General features: G+C 43.3%; 1 protein-coding gene across 2 annotated transcripts in view; it reads left to right on the top strand.

Moving 5' to 3' along the window:
• Positions 1-19,643, top strand: part of RFX8 (regulatory factor X8) — a 249,380-nt gene that overhangs the window by 139,318 nt on the left and 90,419 nt on the right. The gene's annotated exons all lie outside the window — the stretch shown is intronic.

The raw sequence follows: 19,643 nt of genomic DNA on the forward strand, positions 1-19,643 counted from the left end.
TTTGTAGGTAGCAAAGACTTGAAACAACCTAAATATCCAGTGGCGGTACATGGTACATAGTATGTTTATCCAATGGAATACTAGGCAGCAGTGGAAAGGAAATCAATGAACCATAACTCTGCTCATCAACATGGATGAACTGTGCAGATACATGAGAGTGAAAGAAAACAGTTTTGGAAGAATACATACAACATGTATTCTGTACAAAGCTTAAACACATTCAAACATAAATATGTTTTTCAGGATTATGTATATTATAGCAAATTGTAAAGAAGTGTAAAGAAACAATAAGCACTCAGTTCAAGGAAGCAGTGGCCTCTCGTGGGAGAGAGGAGGAGGAAATTTGGGAGGGACACACAGGGTCCTTCAGCAGGACCAGCCAGAGCTCACTTGTGGGTGGTGGGCGTACAGGTTTTGGTTTTGTTATTATTATGTATTTCTTACATGCAACATATAAAATATTTGTATCATATATTTTATAAGTTTAAAATGAACAAATTATGTGGCAGAAAGAAAAGTACAGTAAGGTACCATTTATGTAAATTTGTAAAGCACGAAAAGCAAAGTAAGTATATTTTGTTTCTAGATACACACACATGGTAAAAGCAGAAAAACACCCCCCATAAGGATAACCACGAATATAATAAATAGGGAGTTTCATTGGAGGAGAATAGCAAAGTAGAGGGAACTTGGGGAAAGTTACAAAGAGATTTCAACTGTGATCTGCAACTTTTTATTTAGAACATAAAAATAGGGGCGCCTGGGTGGCTCAGTTGGTTCAGCGTCTGCCTTTGGCTCAGGTCATGATCCCAGAGTCCTGGAAGGGAGCCTGCTCAGCGGGGAGTCTACTTCTCCCTCTGCCTCTGCGCCTCCCCCGCTCCTGCTCGTGCTCTCTCTCTCTTGCTCACTCTCTCTCTCAAATAAATAAATAAAATCTTAAAAAAAATAAAATAAAACATAAAGATAATTCAAGCTAAGATATAAGACAGCAAAATATTAACATTTTTAAGTCTGAGTTGAGTACTTAGGTGTTAGGTATAGGGTTGCCAGACCTGGCACAAAGAAAAAAAGATGCCCAGTTAAATTGAATTTCAAATAAACAACAATTTTTAGTATAAATAATTTTTAATATAAACATGTCACATAGGGACTGTCTGTGTTTTGTCTGGCAACCCTAGTTAGTTATATTAATCTCTGTATCTGAAATATCTTATAGGAAAAATACATTTGTCCTGTTCATGTATATTATGAAAAATTAATCAGCATCACGTATTTAGTAGGCACAAAATGAGGAGAGGAGATTATAGAATACCTACAGCTTGTATTTTCAAGGCATTTTCTCTGATTATTTAACTCTAAAAATTGATGTACTTATTTAAAAATCATAATTACCATATGCTAAGATCTTAACGTGCATTATCTCATTGGATCTCCATAACAACCCAGTCCTGGTACTACTTTTCTTAGTTTTCTTATAGTTTCTGGTACTTCCCCAAGGCTCAGAAATTGGCCACGTTCACAGAGCTACTGTGTGTTTCCAAAGCCATTGTCCCTTCCACCCGATGGACACACACACAGACACACACACACAGAGCAATCTTTTCTCAGTCCTTCATGGTTTCTCCCCACCTGGACTTCTATATCATTTTGTGTCTGGTTCCTCCTTTGGCAAGGAGCACTTATTAGCCTTGTGTTTGTTATCTTTTTAGAAACAGACCACCCACCTACTTAGGTTGCATACTTCTTTGCTGATCACTACCCAGCCCCAGCTCCAAATCTCTGACTAACCAGTGTCTTGTGGGAAGAAGGCGCACAGTACATATTTGTCAGTTGACTGGTCAGCATTTTTCCTAAGGGCATTCTGGAAGGCAGCAGTGGACTTGGTCACTTCCACCAGTCCTACTTTTTTAATAGATATTTATTTATTTAAAGTAAGCTCTATACCCAATGTGGGGCTTGAACTCACAGCCTCGAGATCAAGGGTCGCGTGCTCTACTTACTGAGCCAGGCAGGTGCCCCCACCAGTCCTACTTTAAACACAGAGTTCCTTGGCTTTCAGTTTTCACATTAATGCACCTATTCATGACAGAGTCTTGAAGCCCTCTAGATAGACACCACGCGGGGAAGCCCAGAGACAGTTTTCTTGGGAACTTCCACATAAACAGCCCAAGTCCATGCCTACTACTAATTTTTAAAATGCCCCAACACAACCCCTTTTTGTTGTTTAGAAGAGCAGGGAAGAGTCCCTTCTGCCCCACAGAATAACAAAAGACCAGTTGGCTTCCTCTCAAATATGCTAATTGCCCAGCTTCCAAGTTTCAGCTCAAGGCCCATTTTTATGCCTGACTTAAAAATAAAGTCCTGACAATAAGGTCTTGAATGGAAATGCTGACAGCACTAACTGGTGAGAACAAACAGCTATTCCAGGAAGGGAAACAATGCAGGGACGCAGTGAGCACCCATTCTAAGTTCCAGCCGGCCTTAAAACTCCAGGCTGCACAGCCCCCGGAACAAGCCTGATTTCTTCACTGGGGGCTTGAGGAAATGTGATCCTATCTCTTTGTTCTCGGAGTTTAAAAGTGGAACTAGCTTTGCCTTTGTCAGTTACGTTGGAGGGAGAGTTTGGACCCCTGCACTTTTGGGGGACTGATTCTGAAACTCGGGACAAGCAGCGTGCACGTGGGGTAGAGGCCCCTGTGCACCTGTGTGCAGTTTCTCTGTTCCCAGTGGCTCCCTCTGTTTGAAAGAGGTCTATGCAACATTTAAAACAAGTGTCACAAATAAATAGGCCTGGATGACCGAATGGACTTCACAAAGATGCTTTTCCTGGGTGGCAGTGATCTGTGTCCCAGTCTGCATTTTAAAGATTATTTATTTATTTATTTATTTATTTATTTATTTATTTATTTAAGAGAGAGAGTACGAGATGGGGGAGGGTCAGAGGGAGAAGCAGACTCCCCGCTGAGCAGGGAGCCTGATATGTGGCTCCATTTTGGGACTCTGGGATCATGACCTGAGCCAAAGGCAAACGCTTACCTGACTGTGCCACTCAGGTGCCCCCTCTAGTCCGCATTTTAACAGCTCTGTCTGGATAGCAGCCTTAACGTTCTATGTCAGTGGAGGATGCACCTCCAATTCTAACCAAAATGAATGAAAAACTATTCCATAGTATCATCTCCTTTAATTTACATTTACCAGTGAGGTCAATAGTATTGTCACCATTTTACAGATGAGGATCCTGAGCCTCAGAAAGGATAAATCATTAAATAAGACCCCATTGTTAATAGGTGATAGAATTGAAATTTAAAACCAAGAGTGTGAGATATGATGAAGTTCAGGACATGCTACCCCAAAACATTGCACCTTGGCCTATTGGATACTTAAGCTAAAGGAATTTGAGGAAATGGCAGATGCAAAGTCATGCTCACTTTCCCCTGGTCCTTGTCCCCTGAAACAGTCCATAAACCCTTGTGTGAGAGGTGTCCTCTCTATACCCAGAAGAAAGGAACATCTTTATATCCAAAGACAAAGGGACACCAAGAAGAATCCTAGGAAGCAGGCCTTGCTAAATTCCCCATTTACAACACTTACCTCATACTCTTTGACCTATCATATTTCTACATGAATGCCCACTATTCATCATGCCTAGCATAAAAATACTCAGGCCTAACTGTTTCTTAATGGCTTCATATCTTTATGAAGGCCCCCATGTCATGTCAAATTTATGTTAAATAAAGGTGTATGTTTTTCTCCTGTTAATTTGTCATTTGATTTTCAGACCCAGCCAGAGACCCTAGGAGGGTTGAGGAAAATTTTTCCTCCCCTACAGATGCCACGCTGCCCCACCCTTGCTACTCAAAGAGTGGTCCATGGACCAGCAGCATCTGGTATCACCTGGGAAATTGTTAGAAATACAGAGTCTGATAACTCGCCTTTTAACAAGAGCTCCCGGGCTTCACATGCACATGAAAGTTTGAGAAGTGTTGACTCACACCCCAGCCCTTCTCAAATGACCCTGCTCCACAACAGAAAGAAATGAGCATGGATCCGTGAGGATTTGGGAAGATAAAACAGGGTGTGACATAAGGTCCTAAGGAGAGTGGAGTGCCAGGTGGAAGGAAGTGAAGAATTTAGGATAGCAGTTACGTTATGTCTCAGAGGACTGCCTTGGATGCAGTGCAGAGAAGAATAAGATAGTCTCTGGATTTCGGTACCGTCACATCCTGGGTCTGCCATTTACTAGCTATAAAACCTTGGGAAAGTTGTTAAATTCCCTGAGTCTCAATTCATCTCCCAAATAAGGATAATGCTACATATTAGGTTATTCTGATGTTCAGTGAGACTCGTGTGTGTGTGTGTGTGCGCGTGTGTGTGTGTGTGTATAAAGTGACGGGAATATCACAGGTCATTAATATGGGTATATATTAAATATTAATATCCACATTAAATATTATGTCATCCAGAGTCTGAGGGGACTTTAAAAAGAGTTTTCTTGCAAGCAACAGAAACCACTCTGGCCAGTTCAAGGGATTCATTACTGAATATTACGTGGTTTAGAAAAAATCATTGTAAGAAGCCAATTCAAGTGGGAACTTCCAGGAACAATTCCCAGGCTCAGAAGCACACTTGCGCCGCATTGCAGAAAGCCTTCCCATGTAACTCACAGCCTCCTCAGCAGTCCAAAGCTGGCAAAATGACTGCCTTACCCTCTGCCCTCTTCGTCTTGGTTCAGGTCCAAATTGAGTCTCACACTTTGGTGTATCTCACTGGAGGAGCCTAGATCTCAACCAAAACCCTGGTTGCAAGGAAACCTGGGAAATGTAGTTGCTAGCTTTCCAGTGGCTACAGAACAAGGAGGCACTTCAGAAGGGGCTTAGAATGGATGAGAGGGGACAGCCCTTAGTGTCCACCACAGGGGGTTGCAAGTCTTTACTATGCCCTAAATAGGATGATCTGATCTAGGGGTCAGGGCCTTATCTCGGGGCTATGTGGGGATAGGGGTAAGGATAGATCAGCAGGTGTGAATAACTAGAAAGCAGGATGTCAGAAGGAGCTACAGAGCAGCTGATAAATTCATTTCAGGCACTGTATTGGACTTGCACATGCAGGGAGAGTTCAGGAATGGCTGTTAGCAGGACCTTCTGGGGTGACAACAACAGGCAAGGCTTTCTTTTTGTGCTCATGCCTGCTTACTCACTCTCTGGCACCCAGCCTGGAACACACATTCCACCTGGGTGCCCCAAACCCCCAATGTAGTGCCCAACCTGGCCTGGCCTCACTAGGCTATATTACCTGATCAGAGTTAATTCATAAGAATAAGTAAATTAGGGGGCTAAGGGATTGATGAATTATGTAGTCTCAAGTATGTGTCTGAACACTGGAGCTTTCCAGTACTGAGTTTCCAGGCCATGGGAGCTTACAAGCAAGGGTAGACACCTACTAGTCAGGGGTGCTGCAAGAGAGATTCAGGCACTGTGCAAGTGCTGGGCCAAATGTCCTGAAAGGCCCTTACGTACTCTGAAATTCAGGGCTCCCTTGAGGCACTTACTTCCCCAGAAGGAGCTGTAATAGGGAAGAAGCATGGCAGACCAATAGGGAAGATTTGGAGTCAGGGCTCTCTACAATGTGCAAATCACTGTCAGAGCAGTGTCTGTCTCCCTAGTTTACTTAAGCACCTGAGCAAAGGGCTTCTTAGAAGGAGGGGACAGTGCCCCATCCCTATTAGACAATTAATGCATTGTTCTGTATGTTATTTACCTGAAAGAGGTCATGCTCTTCCTTCAGAAAGGGGCCTGGCTTGGGCCCTGAAAGGATTAGAGGAATGACTACTTTTACAAACCAATAAGAGGTGACCTATAAATAGATTTTTTCTGTAGTATTGTGAATATCTGTGGACCAGAAATGTTTGAAAATCTGAAAAAACAAAACAACAAAATCATGTGTATGTGCAGCAGATAGGATTATGGTTAAGTTTGCCTTCTTCGTCTTCTTCTTCTTTTTTTTTTTTTTTATTTCTGCATAAAAATTTTTTAAAAGTCCTTTTTTAAAACTTCAGAAAAAGAAATCATTTCTCTGGACTTAAAGGAAATTTCATGAATCATTATATTAGGAAGATGCAGAAGTGTTTCTAAATTTGTCTCATTTTGTCTTTGGCTGCTAAAGGCCACCAGTGAGACTGAAGGCTCTGGGCCTATGTAATTCCAAATCCAAGTTGACAGAGCCTCAGACTCTGTAGTTTTTACCATCGGTGTGTGGTCTCCGTTTTGCTTGGTTTGGTTTGATGTGCCTCGGCGAGCAGGCTGGTTTGAGATGTTGGTATCCATATAGCAGCAGAGGGGACAAAAGGCTCTGGGTCCTCTTCCTTTCCTATACAAGCAAAAGTATTCTTTCACAATCCACAGGCTCTGGTTCTGATTTCTAGATAAAGATGGTGAGCTAAACACCTGCCTCTGACTTTGATCTCTCCTGAAACCCAAACTACGATAAAATGAGCAGGAGAGGAGGCAATGAGGTTTTAGAAGCTGGAAAGCAGATGAAAGCCAAATCCAGCAGTGCAGAAAGCTGAGATCTACACAGTTTACAGGACGGCAGCAAGTGCTTCTGAAATTGGGGGTAGAGGAGGTCTGCAGGTGCCCCCTCCGCTCCACACCATAATTGCCTCTCCCCAACCCTGTCAGAGGAGACTGGAGATTTGGTCTATGGTGAGAGCGCTCAGAACTGGGACTATCAGGCACAACTGAGGACGGGACCCTGTACTAAAAGGATGGGAAAATGACATGTTGTGCCTACTCAAAGCTGTGGTGGGCAGCCCTCTTCTCTCACATGGCTCCCAGAGCACAGGCAAGCAGGTCTTCACCCTCTGCAGAGAATGCTGGAAGCTTCTCCTCAGGGGCATCAGATGGCCCAAGAGGAGAGACTTGAAAGTACTGATATTAGGGATTCCCCAACTCGTGGCCCAGGCTGGTCACCCCACTGAGAAGCTAACAGTGAACAACAGCCCCCAACCCCAGCGCAAGACATCCAGTCAGCTTTTTATTTCCTTAGTCAATCATCTCCCTTTCTCCCTTTCCTCCTCAGATAAGCTGGGACCTTTGTGTCTTTCCGCCTCAGGCTGGTGCTCCTCCTGGGCTCTAGACCCATCCTCTTTGGCCTTCCCAGTAAGGATATCTTGGACCCCCTCCGGTCAGATAATAGATCCTTCTAATCAGCAATAAAACCCAATCGGTCTCCTCCATCTTGCAGAACCCCTCCTTCAGTCCCACATTGTCTCCAGTCTCCCACACCACCTCTTCTGCCCCTCACAGCCAAACTTCCTCACCTTCCACTGACTTCCCAACCCACTCAAGATTGTCTTAGCCTCACAACTCCACAAAATCTGCCTTTCCAAGGAAGGCCATGGAAGTTGCTAAAAACAATAGAGACATCTCAGTCCTCTTCTTGACTTGACAGCAGCATTCACCAGTGTTGACCACCACCTTCTTGAAATACTCTCTCCCACTGATTTCTATGGCATCCTGTTCTCCTGGTTTCTCTCCTACTTCACTGACCACTTCTCAGCCTCCTTCACTGCCTTGCCCTCCCTTACTCAACCTATAAATGGTGTTCTTCAGGGTTCAATCCTAGGCTTTCTATTTTTCTCACTCTCTGCTCTCTCCTTAGCTGATACCATTCACTTGTCCCCAAATGTGTATCTCCAGCTCAGACCTCTCCTGTATATCCAATTTCATCTTTGAAAGCTTTATAGGTATCTCCGAATTAACTGTCCACACTAAACTAGCCAGCCTGCCCTTCCCCCGCCTCAAACTTGCTCCTCCTCCAAAATCCTCCCCATTAATGGCCAACATCTGTAGAGTTGTTCATGCTGAACACCAAGAATCATGTTTGACATCCTCTTCTCCTGTTCTAACTTTTACTAAGTCCTGTTGATTCTACCTCCAAAGCATATTACAAATTACAAATCCATCTCCTTCTCTCCATCTCTGAAACCACTACCAGAGTCCAGGCTTCCATCATCTCTTGCTTCCAGACTACTTGCCCCACATTCATTCTTGCCCTCCAGTATCACTCCCCTGCTTCAGACCTTCCAGTGGTTTTCCATTACTTCTAGATTAGAACAAAATCCTTCACTTGGCCTCCAGGGCTCAGGCTAATCCAGCCTCTCCTCCTGCTTCCACTTTTGCCTTTCTAGCCACAGGGTCATTCCTTCACTTCCTGCCCTGGACCTGTGCACCTGTTGCTCCCTCTACTTACAATACCCTTCCTTCTTTCCCCCCATTCTCAGTGTTATGGACTGAATGTTTGTATCCTCCCAAAATTCATTTGTTAAAGCCCCAGCCCCCCAGTGTGACTAAATTTGGAGACAAGGACTTTATGGAGGTAAATAAGGTTAAATGAAGTAATAAGAGTGGGGCCCTAATCCGGTAGTATTCGTATCTGTTTATAAAAAGAAACACAAGAGAGCTCTCCCTGCCCCTCCCCACCATGTGACATAGCAAGGACATAGCCAGCTATAAGCCAGGAAGAATCCTCACCAGAAACGACTCAGCTGACACTTTGATCTTGACTTCCCAGCCTCCGAAACTGTGAGAAATAGATTTCTGGTGTTTAAGCTGCCCAGTCCAAAAGTATTTTGTTATGGCAGCTCTACCTGGCTGATCACACTCAACTAACCTCTACCCTTCAAGTCTCTGTCTAAACCACATTTTTAAAAAAACAATCTTTGAGTCCCCATTCCCACACCACATTCCCATTTAAATAGGACCTTTGATACTCAATCTCATAGCCGTTGGGGTTCTCCTTTGTAGCACCTGTCACTATAGCATTAATTAATTCTGTAAGTGTTGCCTTCTACACTAGACTGTGCTTGATAAAGGTCAAGACAGTGGTCTAGGTTATTCAATGATGTAACCTTGGTATCTAGCACAGGGTCCAGAACACAGTAAGTGCTTAGCAAAAATTTTAATGTGTGATCATGAAAGCTATCTCTGATTTTAAGGAAATCTTGAACAATTTTTAAAAATTTTATTTTTAACTCTACAATCTTATAGGAGAAAGGAACCAAACCTTATATTCTATATGACCCTTTTTAATTTGCAATGCTTAACTTGTCAGAGCTCAAATATACATTTTTGTATTGCAGCAATCAATGTTGCCTTATATCCTACCTGTTTTTACTGCAGTGGAAAGGATGCCCAGAAGATCTCCCTTTTGGGACTTGGGCATTCAGTCAAATGCTGCCTTATCACATGGCTTCTTCCCTTTGATCACCAGACTATCCCCTAAAGTAGTTCAAGCCTGTAGGCCCTAAGTTATACACAAAATAGTGTAACATGTAATTGTGTGGTAGTTTGAATGTAGGTTCAAATGCTAGATCAGAATGAAAAGTCTATGATTGTTAAGTGATGCAATCTGAGCAGACAGTAGTTCATCTATACATGTGTGGGCTAGCCCCTGAGAGCCCAGCCTGTCTCCATTAGAACCACAACTACACCCAGTGAGTCCCACAAAGGAAGCAGCTCTCAAGCATTCCCCTGGCCTGGGCTATTTCTATACAATGCTTAACATCTGCTGGTGGAATTGTTCCCTGCCACGGACTAAATATGTGTGTCCCCTCAAAACTCCTATGTTGAAGCCAAATCCCCAACACAATAGTATTTGGAGGTAGGGTATTTGGAAGGTAATTAGGTTTATGAGGTCATGAAGATAATGGGATTAGAAGAAGAGACCAGAACCCCCTCCTCCCTGCCCTGTGAGGACACAGCAGGCAAATGGCTGTCTGTAAGCCAGGAAGAGAAACCTGACCAGGAACTGAATCTGCCAGCACCTTTTTTGGACTTCCTAGTCTCCACAACTGTGAGAAATAAAAGTCTGTTGTTTAAACTACCCAGTCTGTGGTAGTTCGTTCTAGCAGCCCAAGGTGACTAAGACCTCCCCCAGTTCCCTCTCCCCAGAAGGCTGCGCTGTATTCTCCCTGACAGAGGGACTGTCCACTTCCTCTCAGGGAAGGTAGCTTTTGAATTTACTTTTGTTCAGCCCCTATCTGGTGACACACTAATGTCTGTAGCAGAGCTCACTCAGAGGAAAATAACCTGCTCCTAATGTCACTCTCTAAACCAGGAAATTAGTCTTTAACAAGAGAAAACGTCATTAACGTGACTTCACATGCACAGATACAGGCAGAGGTCACACTTTCCACCATTTGTAATGCCCAGCTATTATACTGATACCCTGAGTCATTCCCCATTGTTGAGCCCTCAAGTTGTTTCCAAGTTTTTCACTGCTACAAATAGCAGTGATCAAACCATTTTTATGCTGCTTGCTTTTTTTCTAACTTTTAGATTTTTCCTCAGAGTAAAGTTTCTGGTTAAAATGTATGAGTTATTTTATAGCTCTTACATAAAGCTTTATTGCTTCATAAAAGCCACACTATATACGAGGTACCAGCAATGTGCAAATGAGCCTCCTCCCTCACAGGCCTGCCATACTAGGTCTTGCCATTACTCCTTATCTTAACTAGTTTAATAGATACATAATGAGCCTCTAGATTTATTTTACTGTTCATTTCTTTCAGTGAGAGTTGTATATGTGTAATTAACAAAATGCTAACACTCAGAAAATCAGTTATCATTCTGCCAATAATCAGAAATCTCTGCTTGAAGGTCCATAGTTTCAACTCTGCCATGGCACTTTCCCCATTCTCAAATCCACAAGGTATTGTTAATATGAGTGATACTTCAAGGGATTTATGGGGACAAATGGTGGAAGAGAAAGCAAACAAATGAACAAATAAGCAGAGAAGTATTTCCTCTTTCAATCTGGGCCTCCTCAAAGTCACTGTGTTCATTGAAGGCCATCTAGTGGACCCACAAGGGAAAAATGCACAGTGGTGGGGGAGGGAGGCCAGCTTCCCAGGCACACACAGATGCGGGGCTGAGGGATGCAGGCCTTTCAGGACTAACGCTGGCTCAGAGTCCTGTTTCCTCACCAGAGGAAGAGCTGTAGATTTCCCCAACTCCTGTCAGCTCCTATGTACTATTATTTCACATTTCTTGAGGAAATGATAGGCCAGCTTCTTCCTGATGGAGCTGTGTAGAAACCAGAAGGGAATGAAAAACAGTTGTTACATCTACTAAACTGTGCAAAGTTGGGGACTCAGTTAAAGAAATGAATTTCTAGTGCATATGTACATGCTTGCATGCATGTGTGTGCGCGCGTGTGCGCACACGTACACACGCACACACACACAAGCAAACCACGATTCCCATGAAGTAAGGTGCCAACATTACAGGTATCTATTCATCCACCAAACATTAGATGAGTTCCCAGTATATGAGCACAACCATGCTCATGCTACAGATGACTCTAGCTGGGACTGATAGTCTAGAGAAAGGGAAAAGACTTAGCTGTGAAAGTTAGTTAAGGTAGAAGGCAATGAGACTTGAAGAGCAAGAGGTCACTCCACTCTAGAGAATCAGAGAACCTTCCATGGAGGAGGTGCATTTTTGGTGGTTTATTTTTGGTTTCATTTAAACAAAATAATACATGCTTGTATTATTGAAAAAAATTAAAAAATTGAAAAAAAAAGGCAAAAAGTGGACTAACTTCTCACTCCCCATGTGCTTCTATTCTTGACAGGGAACCACTGCTTAGAGTTTGTTTTGTGTAATTCTGGGAGGTAGATTTTGAGGGATGAAAAGGTCTGGTCAGTGGAAGGAAGTGGGATAGGGATGATATGGTAGGACTCTCTGGAATGGGAAGGGTTAACTCTAGATGGGCACCTAGCCCTGTTATCATTGTGATATTTTAATTTTCTGATAGTCTCGGGTCTCTTGAGTTTCTGTTAGTACTCATAATTTAAAAAAAAAAAAAAAGAGAGAGAGAGGAAAAAAGAACTAGTTAATTCATTCCAGATACCTGGCTTCCTTCAAACTCCCCAGATTTTTTTTTCTTTTTTGGTTTGACCACGAAGTGAACCCGAGAGTATGAATCATAAGCCTTCACCTCGTGAGTGTTCTATTCCAAGACCTTTGACTTTCAGAACTTTTTATATTGCATTCAGATCCTCAGGCAACTTAATATTTCCCTGCTCTTTTTGGTCCTTGAAAGGAAAGCTTGCATTGATCTCTAAGAGTGGGGGACATTTGCTTCACAGCAACAGGTACTTAACTCCCAATGCAGTAACTAGCAGCCTTGTTCTTTGTGAACCTCCCAGACTAGTTCATGTGGCTTTCTTCTGGATAACCTGGACTTAGGTCTGTCAGAGTACTTAACAATCCATATTGTAAATTGCTGTTAATTATTCAGCTCTATGCAGACCATAATATCCATGAAGCCTGTCTACTCACTGTGGTAGGCTCAGTGCCTAGGATCTCAAATATTTGCAGAATGAATGTATGAATAATGACCAATGTTCCACAAGAAATTCTCTGTTCTAGGCATGGCCCCAGAGTAAGTGCATTAGCCGCTAGACATGTGTGATAAAATGATAACTCACTGACAGCTAAGCACTGTTCCCCACACAGGAAGTCTGAGTTATTCCTCCTTTGTGGATATCCCAACTCACTCATTTTTGAAGAGAGTTAGAACTTTCCGGGATCAAACTGCTCAGTGCATGACACACATTCTTCCGGACCCTTTTCCCGCCACCACTTCCCCCATCAGAAGAGTCTGACAGTCAGCATTTGCCACAAAATCATCATTAGCGGGGCGCCTGGGTGGCTCAGTCATTAGGCGTCTGCCTTCGGCTCCAATCATGATCCCGGGGTCCTGGGATCGAGCCCCACATCAGGCTCCCTGCTCCGCGGGAAGCCTTCTTCTCCCTCTCCCACTCCCCGTGCTTGTGTTCCTGCTCTCGCTGTCTCTCTCTGTGTCAAATAAATAAAATCTTTATTAAAAAAATCATCATTGCCATATCTCCTAGATGGTGTCACTGCCCTGCCTGTGCTTACCTTTCCCACTCGGGACCTTCAGAAGGAGCCAGCCTGCAGCACAGACTGTGTAAAGCCCAGCCATAGACAAGGGTCTACCCAGACCCCCTGCCCACTTGACCTCTTGATCCACATCTCCTGTTTCTCTTTTCCAGAACTCTTCAGTTCCTTGATGTCCTCTTCAACCTCCGCATACCTGCCTGAGGTCTTCCATGTTAGTCAGGAGAGGTGAGGTGCCGTTACAGTATCTATCTAAAAATCTTAGTGACTTAATAATGACAAGAGTTTATTTCCTGCTCACACTACTTGTCCACTGTGGGTTGGTGGAGGACTTCTTTTTTTTTTTTTTTTTTTTTTTTAATTTATTTATTTGATAGGGAGAGACACAGCGAGAGAGGGAACACAGACAGGGGGAGTGGGAGAGGGAGAAGCAGGCTTCCCACGGAGCAGGAAGCCTGATGCGGGGCTCAATCCCAGGACCCTGGGATCATGACCTGAGCCGAAGGCAGATGCTCAACAACTGAGCCACCCAGGTGCCCCTGGTGGAGGACTTCTGCTCACTACAATCGTTTAGGGACTCAGGCTGATGGACGTTCCTGCTCCACACACAATTTCATGATCACTACGGCGGAAGAAGGCAACATGGTGAATTACAAGCTCCCAAAGCTTCTGCTCATATTTCATTGGCCAAACCAAGTCACATGGCCATGCCTCATTGCAGTGGGTTCAGAGAAGTACAGTCCTGACGTGCACCAGCAGGAGAGAACTGGAATATTTGTACCTGGCTTTAGTGACAACCAGACTCTCCTTCCATTGACAGTGTGATTGGACACATTGGACAGCCATGCTGACCTTGGCCGTCCTGCCTGATCCACAGCTTTGCTTGCTCCTTCCGTTTTAATCTACCACAGTTGCAGGGGAAAATTTCTGGCTGAGGAAACCAGACCACTACTTCCTGCCAGAGGAAGGAATTGATCATCATTCATGTGAGATCAGAGTTGCAGTATTAAACAGAATTCCCAGAGAGTTTCCAAACACCTTCTTAACCAGTAGCTTGCATTCAGCCAGCCAAGTAAGCTCCACAAACATTTCTTAAACCCATAGGATGTACCAAGGACCCTGGGAGGTGCTGGGGTTACACCTATCAACCACACACACTTGCTATAAAAGAACTAAGACACAGGCAAGCAGATTAAAAAATATCAGAGCAAGCCTTGCTTTCTTTACTGTCCCCAAGCTAGTGATGGAGCCAGAAGAAGGGGAGCTGATGGGAAACTCAGCATCAGGCAGGTCAGCCTTGCTCAGGCACAAAACTGTGGAGGGTGGAAAGGGGTTGGCCTGTTCTGTTTGCTTCGGCAGAGAAGTTGGGTCAGGAAATCATGGGGCTGCCCACCCTGAGGCGGGACTAACAGGAAAAAACAAACACGAACATGTTGCTTTCAACAAATTAAGGCTTTTCTACACATTGCCAGTTAGTGACATGGTGAGTGGACTTGGCCTGGGTTCGAGTTTCAGCTTCTATACTCACAAGTGCGCCAACGCTCTGGGCTGCTTCCTATCTGGAAAATGAAGATTTTGTGCGGCTTAAATGAGATAATGCCTACAAAGCACTTACCGCAGTCTCCCGAATGTGGGAGACAGCCAGGAAATGTCAGCCTCTGCTAATGTTATCTGAAGCTGCTCCAAGCACCTGCAGTGGCTACCCAGTTTATGTGATCAGTTTTTATCCCTCTCCCTCTTTTGCAACAAACTGTGTTTCAGCAATAATCATGAGATGGAATAAGTGATGTTAATGGCCAGAAAAAAATGCAGTAAAATTTTCTTTTTCTTGAGCTTTCTATATATAGTCATGACAGTAAAACAAAATAAATACCCAATACAAAAAAGGAAGCACATTTTCAGTACAAGAAAGGAAAGAAACAGTGGATTACTGTTTTTTAATTACAATAATTTTTTTAATATCAAGGAGAAAGATGTATACTTAAAAATTGGTCCATCATGGTAATGGACAAGAGTGCAATTTAATAGCCACTGAATAACAGTAAGGTAAAAAAAAAAAAAAAATGAATTTTAAATACATTTTCAAAAATCACTCAAATTTAATCATGCATTTTGTGTATGGAAAATTTGTACATAATAGAAATATCATACCTTGCACTTTGCATGGTTTCACAGTTTTAAATTTCAGAAGTGAAAACTCCAAGTGGTTATATAGAAAGTCAGAATAGAAGCAACTCGTATTTTGTTTCTTCATCTTTGCAATCATTCTGCTACCATTGTTTATTTCTTATTTATTTCTTATTGTTATTATAGATTTATTAAATCTGTTTAAATGCAGGAATATGTAGTTTGACAGAGATTAGACACGAACTTGAAGTGAACTCACTCAAAAGAACACAAGTTTACTCTCAAAAGGAATGGGCATAGCTGAGTCCAGGCTAACCCAGGGCCAACTGTATAGTTGGAAGTTCTCTGAATTAATGTTCCCTGGTACAGAAAGTTTATTAAGGACTATGGTGGGCAGAACTCTAAGATGACCCCCACGTTCCAGCCCCTGGTGCAGAGGCATCTTCTCCTGTTATTCAGTGAAACACTCATCTAGGCACTGTTGGGAGGGACTTTGTGAGTGTAGTTAAGGTCTCAAATCAGTTGATCTTGTAGGGAGATTATCCAGGTGGCTTGGCCTAATCACATGAGCCCTTTAAATCTGGCTGTGGAGGTCAGAGACATAAGAAATCCGAGATGTGAAGCAGGAGAAATTTCTGATGCTTTGTTGCTGCCTTGAGGATGGAGGGGGCCACAGGGCAAAGAACGTGAGTGGCCTTAGGAGCCAAAGACTCAGGCTGGCTGACAGTTTGACTTCTGTCTTGGGACCTGGAGCAGAAAAGCAGCTGAGCCACACTGTGCTGGATCTACATAGCTGGGAGCTAATAAATGGGTGCTGGGTTTTTTGTTTGTTTTTTAGCTTTATTGAGGCATAACTGACAAGTAAAATTGTATATACTTAAGATGTTGAGACAGCTTGATGTTTTGATATATGTATATACTGGGATATGATCACCACAAGCTAATTAACATATCCATCCCATCTCACATACTTTTTTTTTTTTAAGATTTTATTTATTTATTTGACAAAGAGACACAGCGACAGAGGGAACACAAGCAGGGGGAGTGGGAGAGGGAGAAGCAGGCTTCCCGCTGAGCAGGGAGCCCGATGCGGGGCTCAATCCCAGGACCTGGGACCATGACCTGAGCTAAAAACAGACGCTTAATGACTGAGCCACCCAGGCGCCCCCTCACATACTTTTTTGTGTGTGGCAAGAACACTTAGGATTTACCCTCTTAGCAAATTTCAAGTATACAATGCAGTATTTTTCATTATAGTCACAGTGCTGTGACATTAGATCTCCAGAACTTACTCATTCTGCATAACTGAAACTTTGTACCCTTTGACCAACATCTCCCCAATTCCTCTATCCCCCAACCCCTGACAACAACCTTTCTACTCTGTGCTTCTGAGTTTGGCTAGTTTAGATTCTATGTATAATTGAGTTCATGCAGTGAACTCAATTGCCTTTTTTGTGTCTGGCTGCTTTCACTTAGCATAATGTCCATGCTATTGATAATGCCCATGGTTCACGGATGAAGGATTTCCTTCTTTTTCATGGTTGAACAATGTTCCGGGGTGTGTGTGTGTGTCTGTCTGTCTGTCTCACATTTTCTCTATCCATTCATCCATCAAAGAACCTTAGGTTGTTCCGTGTCTTGGCTATTGTGAATAGTGCTTCAGTGAACACAGGGTGCAGATATGTCTTCCAGATACTGATTTCATTTCCTTTGGATATATACCGAGAAGGGAATATTGTTTTGAGCCACTAAGTTTGTGGCAGCTTGTTATGCAGCAATAGAAAAACTAATATAATGAATAAGTAATACAAATATGCTAAAGTTGACATAAATATTATTAAAAATCTATAGTAATTGCACCAATTGTTTAGAACTTAAACCAAAAAAGATTCTCAGGTGAGGACTTCTTTATCACTGACTTTGTTTAGAGTTGCTAGAGCACAGTGATAATAAAAAGCTGGCTGACTTTTAGTTGGTTTTATTATTATTTTAAAATTCTTTACCAATGGTGCTTCCCCTTTCTGCCTGCAACTGAGGTGGCTGATCCCTTTGCTCTGTTCTTGGTAAGCCACTGAGTACTTGGAACCCAAAAAGAGAAAGAACCTTCTAGATCAAGCAGCTACCTAGCAGTAGAGGAGAAATCCAACCTCAGGCCTCATGACTCCATCCTGCCCCTTATTAAATTAAGGCTGCAGGTGTTCTGGGAAGAATTGTGCCAAGTCTTCTGTAAGTTTTCTGGTAAAATTCTTAGTAAGGTAGCTAGCTAGGATCCATCAGTAATCATGAGCTAAGGAATGCAAATTCTTGTCCCAAATGAACCCCTAATTGATTTAATGCTACTTATACCAAATAGGGCTGCTTAGGTTGCCATCTGTCTAAGTCTGCTCGGGCTGCTATCACAAATACCACAGGTTAGGTGGCTTAAACAACCGACATTTATTTCCCACAGTTCTGGAGGCTGGGAAGTCCAAGATCAAGGTGCCAGTGGATCTGTTCCTCGTGAGAGCTCTCTTCCTGCCTTGCAGACATCCATCTTCTTGCTGTGTCCTCATATGACAGAGAACTCCGGTCTCTCTTCCTCTTCTTATAAGGACACTAATTCCATCATGGGGCCCCACCCTCATGACCTTGGGACTTCAACATATGAATTTTGAAGGGACACAAACATTCAGTCCATAACAATATCGTATGCCTCTGTGCGGTGATACGATTTCCTACATTTTGAAGGACATACTATTTTAGAATTGTACAGCTGGAAAGATCTTAGAGATCTTACACTCTAGGTTTCCAGGTCTGAGCACCGAGCAAGCTCCAGAGTACCAGGGGACCCAGGGCAGGTTAGCCACCCCTCACATAGCACATGGCTGTAACATTTGTATTTAGAGATACCATGGCCACATTTATTGGTATTTATGTCACAATTCTTACTCAAAGGACATTTGTGGTTTGTCAGTTGTATGTACTTTGAAGGCATTATCCATTTAGTACATAGCAACATTTCTCAAATCTGTGAACCTGGTGACACCTAACGATATATCCCTGGCTCTTAATTAGAGAAACCTTGTAGTACGAGTTAAGTGCTGTATCTTCCAGTGACCACTGTACCAGTATGTCCCAGTAACATATAAAGACACAGACAGTCACTGAAATCTTTGTATAATACTTGGTTTTCAGATAATCCTAAATATACATATTAAGTCCTTTTTGGATCACGTGTTCAAATGATAATAGATAACACTCATGGTGTGCTCACTATGTGTCGTTGATTGTCTAATTTAATCCTCACAGTGACTCTCTGGTTTGGTACTTTTCTATCAATGTTTTCCATATGAAAGACCTAGATCCCAAAATGACCACACAGCTAGTAAATGGAAGGGGCACAATTTGAACCCAAGGGGAGAGCACCGTCATAGGAGGCAAGTCTCCATGGGTGCAAGTGGGGAGGGGATTACTTATCACCCAGTAAGTCCCAAGATGATACTTGTGGGAGGAGGAATGGGGAATGGGGAAAGGACACCAAAAGGTAAGAGGCAGATGAAGAAAATGAATACCAGCGTTCCACCTCAGCAACCTCACAAGTTTACCAAGAGCACTCCCTAATTGTTTAAGACTAAATGAACAAGTCAAGGACACTATGCCCCAGAGGAAGTATGATGGGCAGTCTAGGCAGGGTGGGGATTGGGCTAAATAAACTTCATAAGTACTCCAGATTTCCAATGTTCTTTCCAATCTTGACTCCTTCACCGTAGAAAACTATCTAATACCAGTGCGTTGGCTATAAATCAGGGGCACTGTGTAGATGATCTATGTGAACTGCTCTACTGGGCGCTGACTGACCCCAAGATAAGTTAAGTGAACAGAGGAAGCTTGTAAGCTGCATAACACCAACCTCTCTTCTACCTCCTTCTTCCAACCCTGTCGCCCTAGACATCTGAGGCTCATATATCCTCCAGACAGTCCTCTTGTGTGGGATCCATTTTGAGGTGACCCAGTGGGTCCAGATCCAGCCCACACCTGGGCAGTCTCACCCCTAGCCTCTTGTCATGTGGGAGTCAGATATCAGTACCCTATGTTCCTCAAACCCTGGACGCACAGTCATCTCCCTGAAGCCTCTCTATCCCTTTGCTTTCCCGGCTTCCTGAACATTTAACTGTATATTCTTTGGCTGCCCCTTGAGATCCCCACTGATGTGGCACCTTCCCCAGATTTTCCAATTAGCTTGTTAAGGATGCCTTGGGTTAATTTGTACCCTAGCCTCCTTCCCCACTCAGTGTCCCTCTTTTCTCAGCCTTCTCCTCTTGAATTTCCTGCCCTAGCCCTTGCCTGTGTAAGCATACTAATACCTTGATTGGCTGTCCTCTCTGTTGCCCAACCCCCACACCCCCACATGCCTGCTTTTGACATGATGCTGGGCTGCCCTCCCTTGCTATTGACTTCTCCCTCTAGTTAACAACCCTCTACCAGCAGGGTGCTCATGTATAAGATTGTTTCTGGCACACAGGCATGTGTAGAAATGCCCATATCTCCACTTTAGCAGAAAAGCATTATTACTTCATTCCCTCTGCGGCTTTGGTGAAAACTCAGTGACAG

The sequence above is a fragment of the Halichoerus grypus genome, chromosome 10, assembly GCF_964656455.1.
Source record: "Halichoerus grypus chromosome 10, mHalGry1.hap1.1, whole genome shotgun sequence".
Classification (NCBI taxonomy): Eukaryota; Metazoa; Chordata; class Mammalia; order Carnivora; family Phocidae; genus Halichoerus; species Halichoerus grypus.